Below are 23,334 nucleotides of genomic sequence, written 5' to 3' on the forward strand. Positions count from 1 at the left end.
AGTAGCTGTTAGAGGAAATGGAGAGAAAAAAGCTGTGCTTTAACTCAGCTCCTTAGTTTATAGGTAAGAGAACCGCAGCCTGCAGATATGTCTATCTGCTTCCTTGCTGTCAGAAGCTGAATGAGGGTGAATGTGAATCATTCTGGTTAGCCCATAGGTAGCTCTGCGATGGAGAGGGGGAGCTGGCACCAACTGTAATAACCTGCAACAGAGTTGTCCTTCCTTTGTGCAGTACATGAAGACTTGCAAGCAAGGCTTCGTGAATGTCTCCTTTAAACTCGTTCTGGAGCTCTGGACACATTTTACTTCTCTTGTTTATGAAGACACAACCGATACACATCAAAGGGTGTGACGGGATATATGTACCCTGCACTAGCCCCAGAAGGGTTAGCTTTGCTTTGCAGGCTTAGGAAGCCCCACCCCTCTGGCTCTATTGGGCATGCTCAGCCTGGAGGTAGAGTATAAAAGGAAACAGCCCAACTCACTCCAGGCAGGCTGCTGAAGGGGGAGGATGCAGACTCTTGCTAGGGAGCTGCTACAGGCTCTGACTACAGAGCCACGGCACACAGCATTCCGGACAGACTCCAGGCTGCCCCGTGGGCCTGGCGAAGAGACCGTGCCAGCAAGACCTGTGCCACCTGGGGGAACCCTGGAGCATCGCAGAGGGAGAAAGGGTAGGAAGCTGCCCAGGGGACTTAGACTCTTCTCTGGTGAGTGAACCAGGGAACCAGTCAGTGTGTTTTGGGAGGATCCCCACTGACTCGGTGGTGAGCACCCCCCACCACTGCCTGGGCTGGGACTTGGAGGAGCTGAGAGGGCCTGAGTCCCCCTGACCCTAGATGCCACTAATGCCTGAGTAGTGCCCCACTTCCCCAATGGGCCAATAGAGCACACCATTCACAGAGTGGGGAGACTTCATTGATTCTGGCCATTAGACCATGCTGCCCTGACTGGAAGGGCTGCTTTATTGACTCTGACCAGTAGGCCATGCTGCCCTGTGTGGAAGGGTGACCTTATGGATGCTGGCCACTAGGCCATACTAACATGTTTCTATTAAGGGGCCTCAGCATAAGAACTAACTGTCTGCCATATAGCCTTTCCCCTTCTCTTTGACCACATGTGACCTGACACCCTGTGATGGGGTGTACCTACCCTGCCACAAGGGGGAAAGAAATATGCCCAGCTGAACAAAGCATTCTTGGCAGCAGCCAGAGAGACTGAAATTCAACAAGTTAATGCTGGTGCCAATGTAGAGGATTCCCAACTTGAGGGCCAAACTCTGTTATGCATGGACAGTAACAAGTGGCATGAGGAAGTCTTAACATTTTTAATAGCATTGTCCAAGTTTTTATATGGAGTACAAAAGCTTCCAGTAGCCTAATCATAAGCATCTAATGTTAATGGAAGGAAAGACGAATGAGGATGAGATGGCAAGGGGAATGAAGCTCATTGGGTGAGGGGATCACTGTTCTGGGAGCTAGCCACCCATACAGGGAGGTGGAAGTTGTACTGCTTGTTACAACACAATGGAGGAGTGGTTCTCGACCTGTGTACCACTATGGGCCACATATGCAGCTCTGTGTGTGTTATGTGGGCCACGTTCACACAATATGTACCTGTACATTGACAGAAAAAAATAAGGTTTCATATTTATTATATGACAGCAATATGATCCAGATTGATATAGTGCCTTTCATTTCAACACGGGCAAATGTCTACCAAGAGCATTTTATTTTAGCAAAATAAGCCAGTACAGTAATGGTTAACTTCAATTTGTTGCAAGAGTGGCATGGTGTATTGCCACCATCTCCTGTGTGCTGCTGTGGCTGGGCTGAGCGCCTGGAGAATGCAGCTGTGGAGCCTGCCTGCAAGGTTGGGGAGCCTGGCCCAGTGGGGGGTACTGCCCCTCACCCACGGACTGCTCCCCAGGCTGCCTCTCCAGCCAGGGAATGCCTGTCCATCACCTCTGCCCCCTGGGACTAGCCCCCCCCCCAATATCCAGAGCCCCCACTACTGCCCTGGCACATGTGCCTACCCTGGAGAAACAAGCTGCCCTGTCCAAGGCAGCACGGTTCCCGCAAGGGACTGTCCTCTCGAGCGTCCAGTCATCCACCCAGTGACTGCCCACTCCACCACCCACTGAGGGACTGTCCCATCCCCCAGCACCAGCCTTCCATCCAGGGACTGTGCCCCAGTATCTAGCCCCCAATCCAGGGACTGCCACCAATCCCCCCCGCACCTAGAGTGTGTACCCCATCCACTGGTTGAACCCCCCCCCCCGTGGCCTTAGCCCCCTGTATTCCCTCTCCACACTTGCTGGTCTCCTACTTTGGCTGCCCATAGCTGAGCATTACAGTCTGCCCTGACTGCCAGCCACTGTGGTCCTAGTGCTGGGGAGCATGCTCCACCTGGGGTCACTGGACCCACAGTTCTGCAGGGTGGGTGGGTGCTGACCACCCTGGTCTCCTGCTGATGTTGCTGGGCCCAATCCTGCTGGGGAGTAGAGGGCTGATGCCACTGGGTCCAATCCTGCCTTGGGGGTGATGCTGGGCCTGATCCTGCACAATCCCATTTTTGTGTGCACCCCCACTGACTCTGCACCTGGGGCAGGTGCCCCTCTTGCCCTACCCTAGTTACAGCCCTGAGAATGTCACATAGGCCACAGCTGTGTGCTGACTGGGCCACAGGTTAAGAACCACTGCAAGGGAAGCTCACCCAGTTCTCATTGGATCTTGGGTGAAGGTTCAGGATTGGTGTGTACCATGGCACGCACGGAGAATGTCAGACTGTGGGTGACACCAGGAGACATGGCCAAAATTTTAGTTTGTGTCTGCCAAATTCTCTGAGTGGGCTTTGCCAAGTAATTGAGTCACTACGCTTCCCACTCAGACCAGGGCTGGGATTGTTCTAGGCTTTGCCTTCCAGGATAGTGGATTCTCAAGTCCTATTGACTTCAATAGGACTAAGCATGTGCTTAAAGTTAGGCATATACTTAAGCGCCCTTCCTGAATCTGGGCCTAAATGTACACTATTCTTTTTTCCTTAGCAGAGAATATCTGAAGAGGCAAAAATACTGCATGTTTAGGCCTAGATTCAGGTTAAGCGCTAAGCATATGTTTAACTTTTTAAGCAAGGTGCTTAAGTCCTACTGGAGTTAATAGGATTTAAGAATGTACTTAACATTTTTTCTGTAGAACCCACCATAGTATTTAAGATAAACCAAAATGGAATGAAAAGCTGTTCCAGAGGAGCATGCTGTGAAATCTGAAGGTAGAGAAATTTTCCTTTTCAGGATGTGAAAGCAAATGGAACACTGTTCATAGGCCAAATGTATGAAGGAAATTTCTGAGTTTTTCCTGTCCCCACACCTCTAATATTTCAATTGTGTTGAGTCTGATTAACATTTTAATTCCATATAGACTTTTACCTTCCGCGCTGTGTTAAAACCCAGTCTCTTCAAATGCTTCATTATGTCTCCGTCTTTGTATTATTGAAATATTCATGGCGAGAGAGGTAACTCGGGCTGTTGCTAAATGATTGGTATTCATGGCTGCTGTCTCTGAGAGGATTTGGGGAGATCAGCTTCATGTAAGATGCGCTTCTGACCAGGCTAGAATTCTTTAGTAATCTGTGGAAGCAGTTTTCTCATGGTTATCGGAATGGGCTGAATTATAAAAATAATGGCGTGGTTTTTGTTTCAGATGTCTTTTTATTGAAGTCGTATATTCATTGTTTTGAATGGAGTAATGCAAAATGACATTTTTCCTGGATATATTAAAGACTGGCTAATGGAACACCCATTACCAAACACTTTTGCATTATACAGCTGATAACATCTTTCAAACGAAGCAAATCTCTAGGGTTTACGGTTTACTTGTGTCATAAATATAAAGGGAAGGGTAAACACCTTTTAAATCCCTCCTGGCCAGAGGAGAAACCCTTTCACCTGTAAAGGGTTAAGAAGCTAAGATAACCTTGCTGGCACCTGACCAAAATGACCAGTGAGGAGACAAGATACTTTCAAAGCTGGAGGGTGGGAGAACAAAGGGTCCTCTGTCTGTGTGATGCTTTTGCTGGGACCAGAGCAGGAATGCAAATCCGGAGCTCCTGTAAAAAGTCAGTAAGCAATCTAGTTATGTGTTAGATTCTGTTTTGTTTAAATGGCTGATAAAATAAGTTGTGCTGAATGGAATGTATATTCCTGTTTTTGCTTTTTGTAACTTAAGCTTTTGCCTAGAGGGATTCTCTGTTTTGAATCTGATTATCCTGTAAGGTATTTACCGTCCTGATTTTACAGAGGTGATTCTTTTACTTTTTCTTTTAATTAAAATTCTTCTTTTAAGAACTTGATTCCTTTTTCATTGTTCTTAAGATCCAAGGGTTTGGGTCTGTGTTCGCTTATGCAAATTGGAGAGGATTTTTATCAAGCCTTCCCCAGGAAAGGGGGTGTAGTGCTTGGGTGGGGGGGGGGAGACGTTTCCAAGTGGGCACTTCCCCTGTTCTTTGTGTAACACTTTGGTGGCAGTTTTTAACCTAAGCTGGTAAGAATAAGCTTAGGGGGTCTTTCATGCAGGTCCCCACATCTGTACCCTAGAGTTCAGAGTGGGGAAGGAACCTTGACAACTTGGGTTGCACATATTGAGTTCTGATCCTCCTGATTTACATACAAAGGTAGCTTTTCAGTAATTAGTGTAAAACATTCTCTGGACATACTGAAACTGTTGCTGTTAACTGGTATAGAGGAGCCATGATTAAGCTATACTAATTATACATTTATATTAACAGGATGGTGACAGCAATAGATACTCATAGCTTAATCATATATAATGAAAGAGACCTGTCACTAAATAGACAGCCCATGGTTCCTGTCTTATGTGTAACTTCAACAACTAATATTCCTTGTACTCTGCCAGTGACTGTTAGTTGTTTGGGAAGAATATAGGGCCTGAAAGTAGTTGCTGCTGCTTCTGTTTTTTTGTGTGTGTGTGAATTTTATGCTCCTGAAAACAGACATCTTAAGGTCTGCCCCTACTGAGAGAATTGGGGAGTTAGTATTTTTCAGTTGTTTGGTTCTATTGTATCATAATAGGTAGAGCTGTGCTGTTTCACTCTCAGCATAGTATATACCATGTTAATAGGTATTATGTGAATGGCATTAATAGAAAGTGGTGTTGGGAAGTTAACTGAATGTATTATGTTCATCCATGTCAAGCATCCCACAACACTTTGCAAAGCTGAGAGCTTAAGAGCCTGGGACTGGAGAATCTCAGGGCTGCCAGGCTCTTGGCTTCCAGTCAGCTCCAGGAGCCAAAGCCTGGAAGCACAAGCTGCTGAGGAGACAGATGGGCAAGCTAGCCAGAAACCAGACCAGTTTCCTGTGGCAACCAGGCAGATTTTGAAACCCACATATTTTCCATGGCAAGGTCCTTGAGATCAGACAGTCTCAATGAAATGTTTAGATTTCAGCAACTTGCAACATTCCATTGGAGAATTTGCAAGCCGCTTTAATAACAGGGTTATTCCCCACTTACCTCTTAGAGTCAGACTATCATTGAACCCAATGAGGGAAGAGCTATTTGTGGAGATGCACATTTGTAAATTGCATCTGGTTAGTATGGGATAAGTGCCTCAGAAAATGCATCATTGATATTGCATATCAGTAATAGATCAGGCAGGCAGAATTGTAGGAAAGTGATCTTTATTAGGCCTGCTGAGTGACCAGTGGTACATGAGGAGGCTCCAGAGTTTGAGTGCAAGCAGCCCCTACCCCAGCTTGAATACGGAGCCCCTATTTCTCTAGCTTCTCTCCTGATGATTCTTCTCCAATTCCACTCATCACACGACAATCTTCACCACTGCCATTATTCCTTGGGAAAGCTGAACACATAGGTTACTGGATGTCCCCTTTTTGTTCCTGCTATACTCCTAGCCATGGATATAGTGGACCAAATTCTCTGTTGGTGTAAATCTATTCACTTTACTTTAACAGAACATTGTGGGCCAATGGTACATTGGAAAGGAAACTCATCCCACGTGCTACCAGAAGTAAAACCCACAATAGTGTGGTGGTGATGATGATGACAGATCCCTAGGAATGCAATGGGCTTTGCCTGGAGGTATAAGTTATATTTTTCTATTTGGTAAACCCTGATTTAAATGTAATCTCCTGTGTTGCTAATGGAGCTTAAATTAAATGGCTCAGAGGGCCAAATTCAGATCTCTCACTGACTTAAATCTGCAGTGAACCCATTGATGACAATGGGATTACACTGAATTTGCACCCGTAGAGCTGAGAGCAGAAAGTAGCCCTTGTTTTGGTCATTTCTTGGTGTATGTGACTGACGTCCTCAGTGATGTCAGTACAATGCTGAGGGAAAAGAGTTCGCTTGTTAACTGGAGCTCCCTCTGGTGGCTATTTGGTTCTCTCTGTAGCCGCAGCTCACACAATTCTTCCCATTAATACTGGCCAACAGCTGTTGCTGGGACTTTTATTTATTTTTTAATTATTTACTGATAATGTAGTGACTCTTTAATTTAAAGATATCTAAAATCCCCAGGTTTCCCCATCTAATTCTAATTAGTTCAAAACAGGTGGGAATTTGATGGCCTAGTAAAATGGTTGGCCCTTCTAACCCTGGCACAGTTGAGAATGATTTGGAAGATTCAGATCACATGAAACTCTATTAACTTTATGGGCATGTGTGGGTAATTATATTAAATGGGGAAAGAAGTGAGATGCGTTTTAAAAATTGTAAGTAAAAGCTATTTTATTGGTTGCAGTCTGAGACCTAGTCTACACACTTTTGAACTATTATAACTATTAGTTTGGGGTGTGACTACTAGATTTTTTTAAAACCAAAATCATTCTACTAGTACAATGCCTAAAGTGGATGCACTTTTACTGGTATAGCTTATGCGATAATCCCAATGGTGATGCAGAACTGAGTGTACCAACTTCAGGGCAGCTTGTTTAAACAGGGCACAAGCCCCAAACTGGTTGAGTTCTCAACTTGTATTTCACCAGCCAACTGCATCAAATGCAAACTCCTTTAAGAGCCTTAACACTGAGTCAGAGACAGTCCTGCTGGGTACTCCAGTCTGTCTTGCCACTCACGTGAGCATATCTCTGTAATGGATGGCCCCTTACACCAAGAATCACAGCAATATTCAGGTTACTCCTAATCACAAAGGACCAGTTGCTTACCCCAGGTCACTTGTGCATTAGGTCTCACACCAAAGACAATGCTTGTACCTACTCCTAGAGCAAACTGTATGAAGATTTATTAAATAGGAAAAGGACATTAGAAAGTTAGAGCAAGCAAACATAGACACACAAATGAGTTAGTCTTAAGTTTCAAAAGGTAATGAAGGCTTCTACAATCAACAAGCTCTATTTGTCCTTTGGGGTTAATCCAAGCTAAGCAGCTTATGCCTAGAAACACCTTGCCCCTTGTGGCTTCAAGCAGCACAAAGATTCATAGTTCTCTTTGTCTGGGGTTTTAATCCCCCTTCTGCCATGCTCTCTGAGCTGCAAGCTCAGCTGATGAGAGCAGTCTCAGACTTTAAGGCTAGAAGGGACCATCATGATCATCTAGTCTGACATCCTGCACTGTGCAAGCATCAGAATCTCACCCAGCCCCTCTTATAATAGACCCCCCTAACCTCAGGCTGGGTTACTGAAGTCCTCAAATCATGCTTTAAAGACTTCAAGTTACAGAGAATCCACCACTTACTTAAATTTAATCACAAGTGAACATTGCCCCATGCTGCAGAGGAAAGTGAACCTCCCGCCCCCCACCCCCTGGGTCTCTGCCAGCATGACCCAGGGGAAAATTACTTCCCGACCCCAAATATGGCAACCAGTTAGACTGAGTATATAGGCAAGACCCACCGGCCAGACACCTAGGAAAGAATTCTCTGTGGTAACTCAGAGCCCTCCCCATCTAGTGTCCCATCACTGGCTGTTGGAGATCAGCTGCTATATGACATTTTAGGCAATCTCATCATACCATCTCCCCCATAAACTTATCAAGCTCAGTCTTGAAGCCATTTAGATTCTCCCCCAAGCCCCGCTCTCCTTGGAAGTCTGTTCCAGAACCTCACTCCTCTGATGGTTAGAAACCTTCATCTAATTTCAAGCCTAAACTTGTTGATGGCCAGTTTGTATCCATTTGTTGTGTCCGCATTGGTGCTTAACTTCTCTCCCTCCCTCCCTGATTTTATCCCTCTGATCTATTTATAGACAGCAATAATATCTCCCCTAGTCTTCAGTTGGTTAGGCTAAAGAAGCCAAACTTTCTGTCTCTTCTCAAAGGTAGGTTTTCCATTCCTCTGCTCATCCTAGCATCTCTTTTCTGCACCTGTTCCAGCTTGAATTCATTTTTCTTAAACATGGGAGACCAGAACTACTGCATCATGTTATTGGATCATAGTCCTCGTATGGTCAGTCAATACATGCACATCATTCTCCTCTGTCGCTTCCACCTGATAAAAACCTTGGGGATGTTGGTATAAACTGTTAGTCCCTAAGTGCATGACCTTGTACTAATAAATTTCATCCCATTTCTATTATTCCAGTTTTCAAGGTCATCCAGATCTTGTATGATATTCCAGTCCTCCATATTGGCAGTACCTCCCAAATTTGTGTCCTCCACAAATTTTATTAGCGCACACCCACTTTTTGTCAGTCATGAATGACAGTGTTAAATAAGATTGATCCCAAGGTCGATTCCCTAAGGAACTCCACTAGTGACCTCCCTCTAGCATGAGAGTTCACCTTTCAGTATGCCCTGCTGTAGTCTCCCCTTTAACCAGTTCCTTATCCACCTTTCAGCTTTCATATCAATCCACATCTTCTCCAATTTAGCTAACAATTTCCCCTGTGGAACTGTATCAAATGCCTTACTGAAATCTAGGTAGGTTAAATGTACTGAATTTGCTTTGTTTAAAAAATCTTTCTTTAAGAAAGATCAGGTTGGTCTGACATGACCTATCTTTTGTAAAACCATGTTGTATTTTACCCCAATTACCATTTATTTCTATGTCCCTTAACTACTTTCTCTTTCAAAATTTGTTCCAAGACCTTGCATACAATTGAGATCAAACTAATAGGCCTATAGTTTCCTGGATCACCTTTTTCCCCTTTCTTAAAAATAGGTACTATATTAGAAATTCTCCAGCCATAAGATAAAATCCCCAGGTTTATGGATTTGCATGATTCTCCTTCTTTGGGAGGAGAGCAGAAAACAGTAAGTCTTTAGTCCTTTTGTTACTAGTTCCTCATTCCAGATGTAGGGTGTTTCCCGTTGTAAAACACAACCATAGCCTGGCTGGTATTGATGGGTCTTCTCTTTCAGGAGGGTCATAACAATCTCCTTTTTTAAAAAAAAAAACCAAAAAACCTCCATGCTAATTTACTTCCCTCTCCTGTATGGTGAGTCATAGAGTCACAGAGGTTCACAGAACAACTGCTTAAATATCACGTTACTTGTAATATTAGTGTTCCATGTTGTAAGATGAATGCATGTTGTAACTCACAAGCATCCAATAGAGACTAAATACTTCCTTGTAATTCTAATACAGTGGATGCTTGTTTGGAGCAACACCTTGTAAGAGCAACCACTGCTTATGAGCAACTTTTCCCCTGGGAACATTTTCCCTACTGTGGATTGTTGACACTCCCCATAACAGCAACAGCCACTTATGAGCAACATAGCGAAATGGCACCCTATGTTGCTACTAATGAGCATCTGCTGTACCTGTTTAATCCATATTAACTCAAAAGTAAACCAGACAGAGTCCAGCTATGTATTTGTCAATGCTCAGCTAGTCATTGGGACCTTGGCATGAGCTGGCACCTGCTCTGCCAGCATCATAGCTTATGCCCATTTCTGTATTTGAATAAGCTATACTGGTGTGACATTCCCCAGGATGCCACCTGAACTGCTAGTCCACTGTGGTCCCCTTAGCTCTCCAGCCTGGGATGTCTTTTACACTGCTTTACTGTCAGAACAGCAACCCCTCCACGCTCTGCTCACTCACAGCCATGAGCATGTAAAGTCACTTCTGGCTGAGTACATGAATGCTCTCCCTGCCATCCATTAATAGATACAGGGTGACACCCATATATTCCTTAGTCCCAGTCCCCAGAAATGTGCATCTTGTACTAGTCAGTAGTCCACTGGACAGTACAAGCTCATAATTAGCCCATCATTCCAACAAAGGGTAACAAGTGTGGACCAGCCCTTTTGACCTAATTAGAGATTTCCCAAACACACTGGTTTAGATGAAACAGTAAAACAAATTTATTAACTAGAAAAAGATCTTAATTGATTACAAGTGATAAGGCATAAGTCAGAATTGGTTACAAAAGAAATAAAAAGATAAAATTGCAAGCTAATTCCTAAACTTTACCAAACTAAGTGATCTTGAAAGCAAGTTTTGTTTTTTTTTCTCACAGAAAATCTTACAGCAGACTATACTAGCTGGAAAGTCTTCCAGCTAAGACCCTTCCCCTGGTTCCAAAAGCCTTTTTTTGTTCTTTCAAGCATTGTTGCTGCTGTGAGATGAGGGGGAAAGACATAATTTGTGTGGTATGAGGTTTCCCCCCCATTCTTACGCCTTCCCCCCCCCCTTGAGGATTATCCCCCTCCAGGGCATAGACAAAACAGTTCCTTGTGTATGTGAAATTCAAAATGTCTTTCAGCTGAATTGTAAATTTCTTACATACACCTTCTGTGTTTGTAGAGTTTGAACTGTCTCAGAGTTGACATGTCAAGTCTTTATGTACAGTCTCTCCTGCTGGCGAATAGTTTCTTCAGCAGTTAATAACTTTCTAACACCTGTGGTCAGTACTTTGTCTCTTAGGAGTTAGTCTGTAGGCATTCCCCAGAATTACAACATTTTAGTAACAAACATATAGTAACATCTCATAGCTCCATATACAATGTTGATACACACATTTTACCAAGACAATGATGTTCAATAGATTATACCTCACAAGGCTTACTTCATACAAAATATATCCCAACCATATAAAAGTAGTGAATATGGGGTACAGGGTGTCAGATCAGTATAAAAGTGCTTATACCAATTGTAACTGTTCACCCTAGGACTATTGTATCTTTAACTATACTGGTGTAGTTAAAGCAGTACAACTTGTATAAAATGGCTTGTCTACACACACACACAAGTGTTATCTGAGCGGGCACAAAGAAGGGCCTTTGGACTTCTAATATAGGGTTCTGCTGTGTCTTTCAGCCACAGCATTGCTTTTGGAGAAGTGGAGAGAACAGTGGCTGAAGATGAGTGACTCTGTGTCTTGGAGAAGCAGAAAGCCTGGAGTTCCCAGACCTGTAGCTGGGTTGTGCCTCCTGTTACACCCTTTCAAGTCATTGTTCCATCTTCTCTGCATCATTCTGGGTTGTCTTGCCTCACAGAGGAGCCAACAGGGAGCATCTTTATACTAGACTGCGGGGACTGTAGTTCTGCCTAGTCTCTCACAAGGGATATCAAGGTAGGGAGGCATCTTCTGCCATCGAGCCACAATTTGACTCCTATTTGGCAAATACAAAAGGTTTATCAGTGTTGCCAGCTCTCAGGATACCGAGTGTTTTGCTTTAGGCTCCGCCTCTCGGAGCCATGTTATTACATTAGAATTTCAGCTTTCATTTAAAAAAAAAAAAAGCCTTCACAGCTGCTGAGAAGCTTGAAAACAAACCCTAAAAGCTCAAACCAGAAAGCTAATAACACTTCAAAATTATTTTCCCTATCTGAGTTTGGCAATATTGACCATTACAATTCAGCAATTGTTTTTCATAGCAGAAGATGGAATCACGTCATTTCTTATCCCCTAATGTTTCCACAATACAATATCCTAGGATAGTGTTAATATTATGATGGTAGTGAGGAATCAAAGAAGGTGTCACCATGTTTCTGACCAATCACATTTGTAAGGATTACAGAGACTCCACAGGCCTACAGTAACTGTTTGGAATCTAGGGGGAAATTTTCACCAATTCTGGAAGTCTCAAGCAGACAGTGCATGTTATGTTACATTGTCTTACAGTACATCTTTTTATAAAGTGTACAGTAATGCTGACTTGGCCTTTCAGATAATGCCATGTGCCTAAACTTGCAAGGGAAAAGGCATATTTTTAGTTCTGTGACTACAGAAAAGGTTTCTGCCTTTGATTTTTTTTTTGGGGGGGGTGGGGCAGGGCCTGCAGGGAGTAGGAGGCTTCTCTATGAATTTGAATAGAAAGATTCTCAAAATAGAGGGAAATGCCACACATTTGGCTCAGTGGAGCCATCAGAAGGTTCAGAAAAAGATAAGAAGCACCTGTCTCCTGCATGACTTGTGAAATTGTGGTGGTTTTTTTATATTACCATTGGCATTCCAGAGCCATGGTGGCAGTAGCAGCCATCTTCCAGTGACATGATTTGTGACATTGGCAAGGACCAACTGCAGACTGGTTTCCATACTGCTAACACTGGCTTACTAATGGAATAGGAAGACATTTACATGCTTAAAAATGTGATTTGCCAGCATTTCCCTTGCTTAACAAGGATGTCTAGATATATTGTTGGTTGTTTAGTTTACATAGTGCCTCAATGCTTTAAGCAATTCATAGCTGTGTGGCCTAACTGGGTAGAGCACAGGGACTCAGGAGATTTGGGTTCTATTCCTGTCTCTGTTGCTGGCTGTCTGGGTAGCCTTGGATAAGTCACTTCCCCTCTCTGTGCCTGTTTTCCCATCTGTAAAATGGGAATGGTGATACTGACATGGTTTGTAAAGCCCTTTGAGATCTACTGATTGATATATGAATTACTAATTTGCTTTATAATAAAGAAAAGCTTTAAGAAGATAGGGCCCTGCCCTAGAGTTTACAATCCAAGGCCCTGAACTTGCAAAGACTAATGCATGTGTTTAACTTTACACACTGTGAGTACTCCAACTGATTTCAATGGGACTAGACAAAGTGCATGTGTAAGTCTTTGCAGTAGCAGGGCCCAAAGGCCAATCCTGCAGGCTGCTCTGTATGGGTGCATCCTTGCTCTTGCATGGAGCCCCACTGAAATCAGAGTTCTGTGTAGCCACATGGGTCCATTTTTCATGACTGAAGGCTAGGGGTATGCAGTCTATCCTTTCTTAGGTTGAATAATACCTAACTCCATGATTAGCCCCATTAAAATAATGGGAATGCTCTTGAAGTCAGGTACTGCCTCATGACAAGGTGGCAGAATCATTCCAAAAATTATCTGCATGTTTAAGGACAGCTGAAGCAGAGGCAGGGCTGGCAGAAAAGGAAAGGTTGCAAATCCCCCTAGGTATAGTGGCTTAAGCTCTTACACTTGAAGATGAAACACAGTAACTCCTAGGTTGGCCCCTGGGGCCAGCACAGCATTAGAGCTCCTCAGGTCTACTACCCTTTCTAATCTGTTTCTCTCTGTGGTAATTAGGGGAACTGTAGGTTTCCTGCTTAGGATCAGCCCATAGTGTTTTGTTGGGGGACCCTCAGTGTTGTCCCTCTACTGCTGCAACAGTACTGCCTGCATGGAACCTGCCAAAGCAAATGAACTCCCCAAATTGTTTAGTGTTTAAAAGTGGCTTAAAAATCCTATGACTCCTGGTTTTGGGGGACTGACTCATGAAGTTGCATGGTTGGGGTTACCATACTCACTGCTTTTACATGTTGAAAGCACAGAAAAGTCCCAATCAGCCCTTCCTCTTTCCAAGGTAGGTAGATTGAGCTCCGTGCAATTTAACACATCTGAATCTTTCAAATGAATCCTTAAAAACGGCCAGATTCTCTTCTCATCACACCAGTGTCACCCCATGGACTTCACTGGAGTTACTCCTGATTTACAGAGTCAGAATCAGGCCCTCTATTAAAAGTACTATGGCTCTTGTGATTGCAGAGCCCTTGGCCATTATCTTTGAAAACTCGTGGCGAACGGGGGAAGTCCCGGATGACTGGAAAAAGGCTAATGTAGTGCCCATCTTTAAAAAAGGGAAGAAGGAGGATCCTGGGAACTACAGGCCAGTCAGCCTCACCTCAGTCCCTGGAAAAATCATAGAGCAAGTCCTCAAAGAATCAATCCTGAAGCACTTAGAGGAGAGGAAAGTGATCAGGAACAGTCAGCATGGATTCACCAAGGGAAGGTCATGCCTGACTAATCTAATCGCCTTTTATGATGAGATTACTGGTTCTGTGGATGAAGGGAAAGCAGTGGATGTATTGTTTCTTGACTTTAGCAAAGCTTTTGACACGGTCTCCCACAGCATTCTTGTCAGCAAGTTAAGGAAGTATGGGCTGGATGAATGCACTATAAGGTGGGTAGAAAGCTGGCTAGATTGTCGGGCTCAACGGGTAGTGATCAATGGCTCCATGTCTAGTTGGCAGCCGGTGTCAAGTGGAGTGCCCCAGGGGTCGGTCCTGGGGCCGGTTTTGTTCAATATCTTCATAAATGATCTGGAGGATGGTGTGGATTGCACTCTCAGCAAATTTGCGGATGATACTAAACTGGGAGGAGTGGTAGATACGCTGGAGGGGAGGGATAGGATACAGAAGGACCTAGACAAATTGGAGGATTGGGCCAAAAGAAATCTGATGAGGTTCAATAAGGATAAGTGCAGGGTCCTGCACTTAGGACGGAAGAACCCAATGCACCGCTACAGACTAGGGACCGAATGGCTAGGCAGCAGTTCTGCGGAAAAGGACCTAGGGGTGACAGTGGACGAGAAGCTGGATATGAGTCAGCAGTGTGCCCTTGTTGCCAAGAAGGCCAATGGCATTTTGGGATGTATAAGTAGGGGCATAGCGAGCAGATCGAGGGACGTGATCGTTCCCCTCTATTCGACACTGGTGAGGCCTCATCTGGAGTACTGTGTCCAGTTTTGGGCCCCACACTACAAGAAGGATGTGGATAAATTGGAAAGAGTCCAGCGAAGGGCAACAAAAATGATTAGGGGTCTAGAGCACATGACTTATGAAGAGAGGCTGAGGGAGCTGGGATTGTTTAGTCTGCAGAAGAGAAGAATGAGGGGGGATTTGATAGCTGCTTTCAACTACCTGAAAGGGGGTTCCAAAGAGGATGGCTCTAGACTGTTCTCAATGGTAGCAGATGACAGAACGAGGAGTAATGGTCTCAAGTTGCAATGGGGGAGGTTTAGATTGGATATTAGGAAAAACTTTTTCACTAAGAGGGTGGTGAAACACTGGAATGCGTTACCTAGGGAGGTGGTAGAATCTCCTTCCTTACAGGTTTTTAAGGTCAGGCTTGACAAAGCCCTGGCTGGGATGATTTAACTGGGACTTGGTCCTGCTTTGAGCAGGGGGTTGGACTAGATGACCTTCTGGGGTCCCTTCCAACCCTGATATTCTATGATTCTATGATTCTTCCCGTAAAGGCAGGGGTTTACCCTGGCATTCCTAGACACAATTTTCCCCTTGCTGTTGTGTGGTACGCTGTGTGCCAGTGAGTTACTGTCCTTCCCAGTGGTGCTGAATGTGTCCTGGGCTTCTTTAAGATGGAAGGTGCTATATATGAGCACATTTGACTTATTACTAGATTCAGTGGAAGACCCACACTCAGAGTAGCAAGGAGCACTCCCAACATGGCAGGGGGTGGGAGACTCTCATAGCAAAGCAAGGTGAGTTTCAGAGTTTCTTTCTAATTGTGGGAATGAAGATATGGGAGAAGCAAGAGACAGAAGTAGGTGAAGGTAGGAGAGGGGTGGGTGGGAGAGGACACAGAGAAGAAGGAGATAAAGACCGGATAGCTTGTGAAGCATAGGGGGTTGGAAGGGGATCCAGGACTTTCTGCTGCCCCTTGACTCTAGAATATCTCTTGAAAGGATGCATCAGACGTGTAAAGCATTGTTTCATAAGAATGTGGATAATCACCAATGGGGCAGAGATGTGATGGCAACTGTGTGTGCTAAAGTAAATGACACCAAGAAAATAAGTCAATAGGTCTCAAAAGGAAACAGTCAGCCCAACGCAATCATTTTTTCATGATCTGTGGCTTTCATAAATGGGCACTGGGCAACAGAGCCGTCACGGCGTGCTGACAAGGTGAGCACAGTAATGAGGCTGCCCTCACAGTGGCAGCTGGCTGGAGCCAGGAAAGGCAGGGCCATTATTTCTCAACACCAGAAGCCCAGATCAATGGATGCTGCGCAGGCTTGACAGTGAAATGATAGAGAGAAAGAAGCCTTAATTGGAATTCACAACAGAGTGAAATACCCTGGCTAGATCTATGAGGCTTCCCCACTTTTTTGAACAGTTTCGCCTCTGTTTTCCTGCCGTTGGAAAAGGAGGCAGCAGTCATTTCAAGTGCAGCCCCTCTTGTGGCCTCCCAAACTCTAGCTCCTAATTTATTTATCTACACTGGTGCAGTTAAGTGCCTCTCAAATATTCATTTCTGTTGCTGTTTACTTGTATGCTAAATACCAGTCTTTGCTCCTCTACAGACTCCTAAGTTCCCAAACACTGGCTCTTCCCACCAGAGCCGGAGGAGCAATTTCACAGCCTTAACTAGATGTTATGATCATTTCTGTTTTAATGTGTTATTGCTAATTTGCCTCCTGAGTCCCCTAACTTCCAACTGAACAGAGCTCAAGGGCTGCCTTCCTTTTCATCCTTTTTTAAAAAATATATTTTTGTAAAGGAAAAGACATAAACAAAGGGAGGAAATAAATATCCATACCCAAGCAGCTCCAGAAGTAAGGCAGCAGAGAGACTGTCTATGATTTCTCCTGCTGACCGTCAGCACCTTGCCCTCTTTAGCACTGCACTGGAGTACATAGCTTGGCTGCCTCCAGTAACCTGGGATTTCTCCATGTGCTCTGCAAGATTTGTTTAACTCCTCCTGCCCCAACAAGGGGAAACAGAAGGAAAAGGCAACAGGACTCCAAGGGGCCTTGAAGACAAAGGCCCAGATCCTCAAAGATATTCAGGTGCCTAACTCCCATTGATTTCAGTGGGCACCTGAATACCTCTGAGCAGCTGGGCCAAAGTGGACAGGGATGGAGGGGAAGTGTTTTGCACTTTTTTTTATTGAGGGGCTTCTGTGCCCCCTCTGAATCATTGCAAGAGCACAGGTTTGCCCTGGTCACACCACCTCCCATCCATTTCCTCCCTGCCTTTGGCTTGCCATCACCCTGCTGTGAACTCCTCCAGCACCTAGGCTGTGTAGAGATGGTGGAGCTGGCTCTGTGTCTAGCATAGTATTCCCATAGAGGTCTTGCATGTGCCCTACAGCTCCAGGGGCTCAAGCCACACAAGTCTAGTGCTGAAGCAGGATTTTCAAGACTTCCACAATGAGAGTCAAGTTGGATAGGGAGTGACAGGGCAATACCCTGTCCCCACCTGCTGATGCCCCCAAAACTGCTCAGACCCACTTTCTTTTAATGTTCAGTCTGTATTTTATTCTAAACCCTTCCACCAACACCTTTAATCCTTACATCTACCAGTCCCTCTTTACCACAGCCCTAGGAGGAACAGTGGTCTCCCTACCTTGCGAGCTCTTTCCCTCTGGCCCATCACACTCATGGTCCCCCTCCCTCTCCTTTGTAACCCTTCCTTCCTGGCTTTTATCAGGGTAGCCAGGAGAGACCTAATTGGTTCCCTACCTCCCCCAGCCTCTCCTGCTGATTAGTTAATTGCACAATCAGCCACCACTGGGGAAGCTAATTGCAGCTACAGTGATCAGAATGCTGACCCACTAGTCAGGCCTCAGCACTCTATCACAGGGAGGTTGACAGAAAGCACACCTGTGGTCACACCCTAAATACCATTGTAGTAGTAATTGTACAAAATATGCCTTGTGAGGTATCATTTGAAAACTAATATCGTGCTCATCAATAATATCAGTGACATGTATGTACCAGTATTATATATAAAGTTAATAACAACATATGCTGAAATCATGACTGACACATGTTTACCAGACAAATCTAGGGAGGGGGTCAACCAGTTTCTGAAAGACAGGATGAGCTGATGCCTCTAGCCAGGTATCAGGTGATAGCCCATCAATTTATCAAGTGGCCACTTTTTGGCAAAGAGGGAGCAGGAACAAACAGATCTGCAACTTCGTAAACAAGAGCACAGAACCTCTTTCACCACCAGACTTCTTGCCTCCATTCTCACAGAGGGAATGAACTATGTCTAGGGGAAACCCTCAGGAAAATGCATTTTGAAGGATGACTGAACTATAAAAGTGAGGGGCTAACGCATTCCAAGTTCTCACTCCTTGTCTCTCTCTCTCTCATTGTCACCTAAGAAGACAAAGAACAGTTGGACTTTGGGAGCAGATCCTGGCCTGAGAGTTTGGTCCACAACAGTTTTGGAAACATGGGAAAGGACTTCACCTTCAAACAGGTCTAGTTTCTTAAAATGCATCCTGGTACTAAACGTACCTTTATTTCTCTTGTAGCCATTTCTGACATTAATGCCTTAGGTTTTAAGTGTCTCCTGGAAGTTAAATAAACTTGATTTATTTTTTAATTAAAACTAATCTAGTGTTTGAATTGTTTGGGTAATTTCATTAAAGGTAGCAGACTCTTGTATATTGATCACTTTAGAGGGGCAACAGATCTAATATATCTGGACAGAGTTGGACAGTGCAGAACCCACACTTTAGGGCGGAAATCTGGGACTGGAAGTGATAACCCAGGCTGGTGGAAGCCAGAGTGTGGCTGGCAGGCTGCAGCGATACATACACCCTCAGCATGTGACCTGAATACTGGAAGGCTATCTTTGAGCAGCCTAGGTGGGAGCTACAGCAGCAAAGGATTGTGAGGCAGGGGTGACACAACCTCTCACTGGTCTAGATTCTACCCCAGAATGTCATAGGGGTAGAAAAAGTAGCTACACAAAAAACAGGGGAGCAGCAGTGTAAGCTCATCCCACATATCAAACCTAACCTGTGAGAATCATTCCTTCCCTTGAAAGACCACCTCTGGGGGTGAGAGGGAAATCAGGCTCCCCAACCCCTTCGTTCCTTGTCCCCTCCATGGGCCATAGGGGCCAATTAGTGCCAGCTGCTGTGGTGTGTGGTTTTTTGGTAATGTGGATGCTGGTCTATTCAGAACTGAGCTGATTAACCTCTTTCCCAACTCATCAGTGATGCCATGCAATGGCTGTGGGGCTGGATTGGAGCTCAAGACCTGGATAGGCAAAGCTCTGTAGAGATGCCCTGAGTAGCCAATACCCTACAGTCCTCATGTTAACTGCTCACAACTGGAGCCCTGCTCTAGTGCTTAGGAAGCCAGGAACATCTAGGTGTGTGACTGACCATACAGGCCTTGCATATGAGTTCTCTGAAAATATATCCTGCCTGAAGGGTTGGGTATTTGGGCCTCAGATCAACCTGGCCAGTCCCAGCCCAATCCTCTGTTTCCCTGTCAGCTCTGTGTGGGTTGGCAGGGGTAGAATCAGAGAGGAAAGGGTTAAGGAGTGTAGTGTACATACACCTGAGCTCTAACCTATCAAGCCTAGCTCCAGCTAGGTATAAAAAAGGGCATGAGCAGTGGTAGTTGGGGTGTTTGCTGTACTTCATACAAAGGGTTTAGCTGGGGTGTAGGCTGTGCCCACACTGTGAAAATGCCCCACTCAGGTGGCAACCACCCCGTCTGCACTTCACCAGGCTGCAGTGCAAATGGATAGCATTTCCTGCGCTGACAGGGTGAGGAGGCATGATTCCTAATGCACATCGTGTGTCTCCGGTAGAGACTCAGCTTTGAAGTCAATGAGGCAACTGTTTTGTGTGCAAATTAGACACCAGTTACTGAAAACCCCCTTGGAGTTTTAACTCTGCTGGAATGGAGCCTCGATCGCAATATAGCTGCAGTTACAATTGTTGCCTTCAAACCACTATAAACTTTTTTTTTTACAAAATCTGTTTGGTTAACTGGAGAGGACAGCAGTTATATTTCCTGTTGATGTGAATTATGTAACTCCCTTCATTTAGGATATCGCACAGACATGCTTACTGCAAACAGCAAGCACTGCTGTGCCTTTGCATCCCCCTGCATAGGCCTCACAACTCTTCCCCTCCCATCCCCCCGATGGGCACAGTACCTGACTGGGCACAGGGCTCTTTCCCACCCCACAAAAACCCAGTTCATTCCCCTTCCACATGCATTGAGCCCTGCATTGTCACATCCATGTCACTCTTGCTATGCCTAGGCTCCACTGGGCTCTCCTTCCCCATGCACAGGCGCCAGCACTATCCCTGGTCATGCCTAGGTCATTCTCACTATGTACTACCTCCATTGCACTGTTCCCTGTCCGCCACAAGTTACTCTCCATCCACAGCCCCTCACACTCTACCCCCTCTCCATGAGCATTCCTCCATGTCCCCAGGATCTTTAAACATTGTCTTCCCTCTATAGCATCATCCCAGTCCACTTGAGTCATAGTCAGCTCCCAGGGCTATAATAATGTTAACAAGAGGAAGTGAAAAAATAAGTAACAAAGCAACTGAAAACACCAGCTGCCTCTGTTACCCATTGAACTCCCTGGCCCTAAAACCCTACAGATTTATTGTTTTACCCTGGATTTATTTTTCTAATGGGGGGAGGGAACACAAAGCATCATTTGCTTTCACCCTGAGTGAAGTCTAGGCCTGTGCATGGACCCTTGCAGAATCAGGAGCTTAGATATTCATTAAGTAACTGACTCCAAACTGATCCAGCTCTGTCAGATCAAACATGCCCAAGGGAGGGCGAGTTCCACAAGCAACTCTCTGTACCTGCATCCTGCCCCTCTGTGTTTAGAAGCTTCTAAAATGCCCTCGCAGGAACATCCTCACCAGAGAAGCCACCAGAAAGCCCTTTCTTTCTCCCCAACACCTCCCTTTGTGAGCCCCCCTGCATTGTTCTCTACGTTACACCCTATGTCTCAAAAGGGGATATAACAAGCATCTGTCCAGCCCGGGAGAAATGAAGGCTAATCAAAGCCTTTTAATGCTGCCCCTCCATCAGCCAGAAAGGTGGCTGCTGAGAGGAGCTCCCTTCCCTGCAGGATCTAAGCAGGTAATGTTAATTCAGCCTTTATCCCAGGCTCTAGGGAGCAAGAGCCTGGGACCCATAACTGAACCTGACATTCCCGTATGGTAGGGCCGAGCGCTAAGCCCTCGCCCACCGTGCTGGCTCAGGGGACACTTCTCTCTCTGTGTTCTATCAATAATTCATTTGGCATATTGTGTAATGACTTCCTTGATTACGAATTCATTTGGGGCTAATGTGCATGTCCTATCCACTGCTATGGGAGACAGTAAAGCAAAACAAACCAGCCAGCCAACCGGCATCTTTCTCACGCTGCTGTATTCATTGCTATGTCATTGATTTGCTGTTGGTTGGTTTTTTCAATTAATCATTTCAGGGTTGGGTTGCATTTATTAATCTTTTGGGGTTGTCATTATTATTTTGAACCTCAATTTCAATCTGTTTATCCTGTCTCACCGCTGGGCATTCCCCAGATAGACCGACATATCCTTTGGTCAGACAGGCATTTCCCCCCCTGGAGTATCAGAAGCAGGAGCGCCAGTGACTACAAAAGGATATTTTCAAAAGAATCTCACCTACCACTTAGGCCCCACAATAAATAGCCAGTTTTTCAAAATGCTCAGTATGCTTGGAGCTAAGCTCATTTGAAAAGCTGACCATTAAGGATGGGTGAATGTCTCAGTATAATTGTGGTCTAGCCTGGTCTTCTGCTGAGCTCCCCACAGAACAAGAGAGCAGAGACAGTGCAAGAATCCTCTGCTCACAGCTCCCTTATCAATGTCTCATTCACTGGACCAGCTCTAAGAATGAGAGAAGCATAGGATCCAGGTAGTCTTATATAGTCCTTGGCCTCTCTGCTGAGATTCTGGCAATAATGCAGGTTCTGAGGGTGCATATTTGTGATGTGGCCATCTGTCCATTTAAAAACTGGGCTGAGACCATCAACCCATTTCCACATAAACCACTGATCACCTACAGATGGTATTGACTTTCAGTCACTACTATATGGGGTTGGATATGAACTGATGACTTAGAGGTGAAAGGCCCTGTAGTTTATTGCCAAGCCCTGAGCTATCCCTTGCCACCTTTTACTCTTAAAATGAAAAAGAAAAGAAAAAATAGCTCTTAAGACATATCTAGTGGTTTGATAGATGCAATGCAGAGAAAGGGCGATCCAGTGGTTAGGATACTTGTTAGGGACTCAAGAAACCTGGTTTCAATTGCCTGCTCTGCCACAGATGTCTCTTGAGACCTTGGGCAAATCACTTAGGCCCAGCTCCTCAAAGGTTCCTCTGCACCTAGCTCCCTCTGCTTTCGATGAGTTAGGGCTAGCATACACTACCGCGTTACATCAGCACAGCTGCAGCTGTGCCAGTGTAGCGTATCTGGTGAAGAAGCACTCTGCTGATGGGAGAGCACTTTCCTGTCAGGGTAATTACTCCACCTCAGTGAGGCGGATGCTATGTGGGCAGGAAAGCATCTCCTGCCGACTTAGTGCTGGTGTGGACAGCACTTAGGTCAATGTAACTTGCATCACTCAGGGGTGTGTGTATGGCTTTTTCACACCCCTGAGTGATGTAAGTCACATCGACTTAAGTGGTAGTGTAGACAAGCCCTTAGGCTCTCTCTTCCTCAGGTCCTCATCAGCAAAATGAGAGTAATAATTCTTCCCTATCACACAGATGTGCTGTGAGGATAATGCATTAACCACTGTGAGGCTCTCAGATACTGGGATAATGGGGCCTGCCCAAGCTGGGCTCAGCACTGCTGGTAACTTACCAGCTATTCCTGTGCCTCGCTGATGAACTAGTAACATAGTGCTGATTAGTAACTATGGCTGGACCTGCTACAGAGATTTAATTCTGATGACTGACCCCAGCTGCAGGGAATCAGGAAGGACTATTTAAATAAATCTGGGGCTGTATTATGCATGTCACACCTGCTGACTGACTGTAGGGGAAAGTGCTGCAGTTTGGGGTTAGCTGTGCGTGAGGAGCTGACCTACAGGAGTAGAGTTACCTCCTGTGGTGGGCCCCTGAAACCAGTGGCCAGGTGTTCAAGAGAGCAGGGCATACAAGGAGCAGCAAGATCCCTAAAGGAAGCTGCCAGAGTCACTGGGGAAGGGAGGCAGTGGGGGAATCCTACTGAGGAGGAATGAAGATAAAAGAAGCTTTGAAGGAGCCAGGAAGCAGAGGACTTCAGAGGCGCCTGAGGGGCAGGGGAATTAATTAGTCTGAATATTTGTTTTAGACTTTCAGTTAGGCCTCTCGTTACCCTGGAAGGGGGCTGAATTTTTGTGATCTAGCCAGAGGTCCAGG

At 45.2% G+C, this 23,334-nt stretch overlaps 1 long non-coding RNA gene across 1 annotated transcript; it reads left to right on the forward strand.

The window, feature by feature from the left end:
- The first annotated feature begins 490 nt into the window (after positions 1–490).
- LOC122462244 lies at positions 491–18,535 on the forward strand. The gene is made up of 4 exons (XR_006284691.1): positions 491–710; positions 5,990–6,116; positions 11,260–11,515; positions 18,289–18,535. It is a non-coding gene; the product is annotated as an uncharacterized LOC122462244 (long non-coding RNA).
- The last annotated feature ends 4,799 nt before the right edge of the window (positions 18,536–23,334 follow it).

This window comes from Chelonia mydas, chromosome 1, assembly GCF_015237465.2.
Source record: "Chelonia mydas isolate rCheMyd1 chromosome 1, rCheMyd1.pri.v2, whole genome shotgun sequence".
NCBI classification, from domain to species: domain Eukaryota; kingdom Metazoa; phylum Chordata; order Testudines; family Cheloniidae; genus Chelonia; species Chelonia mydas.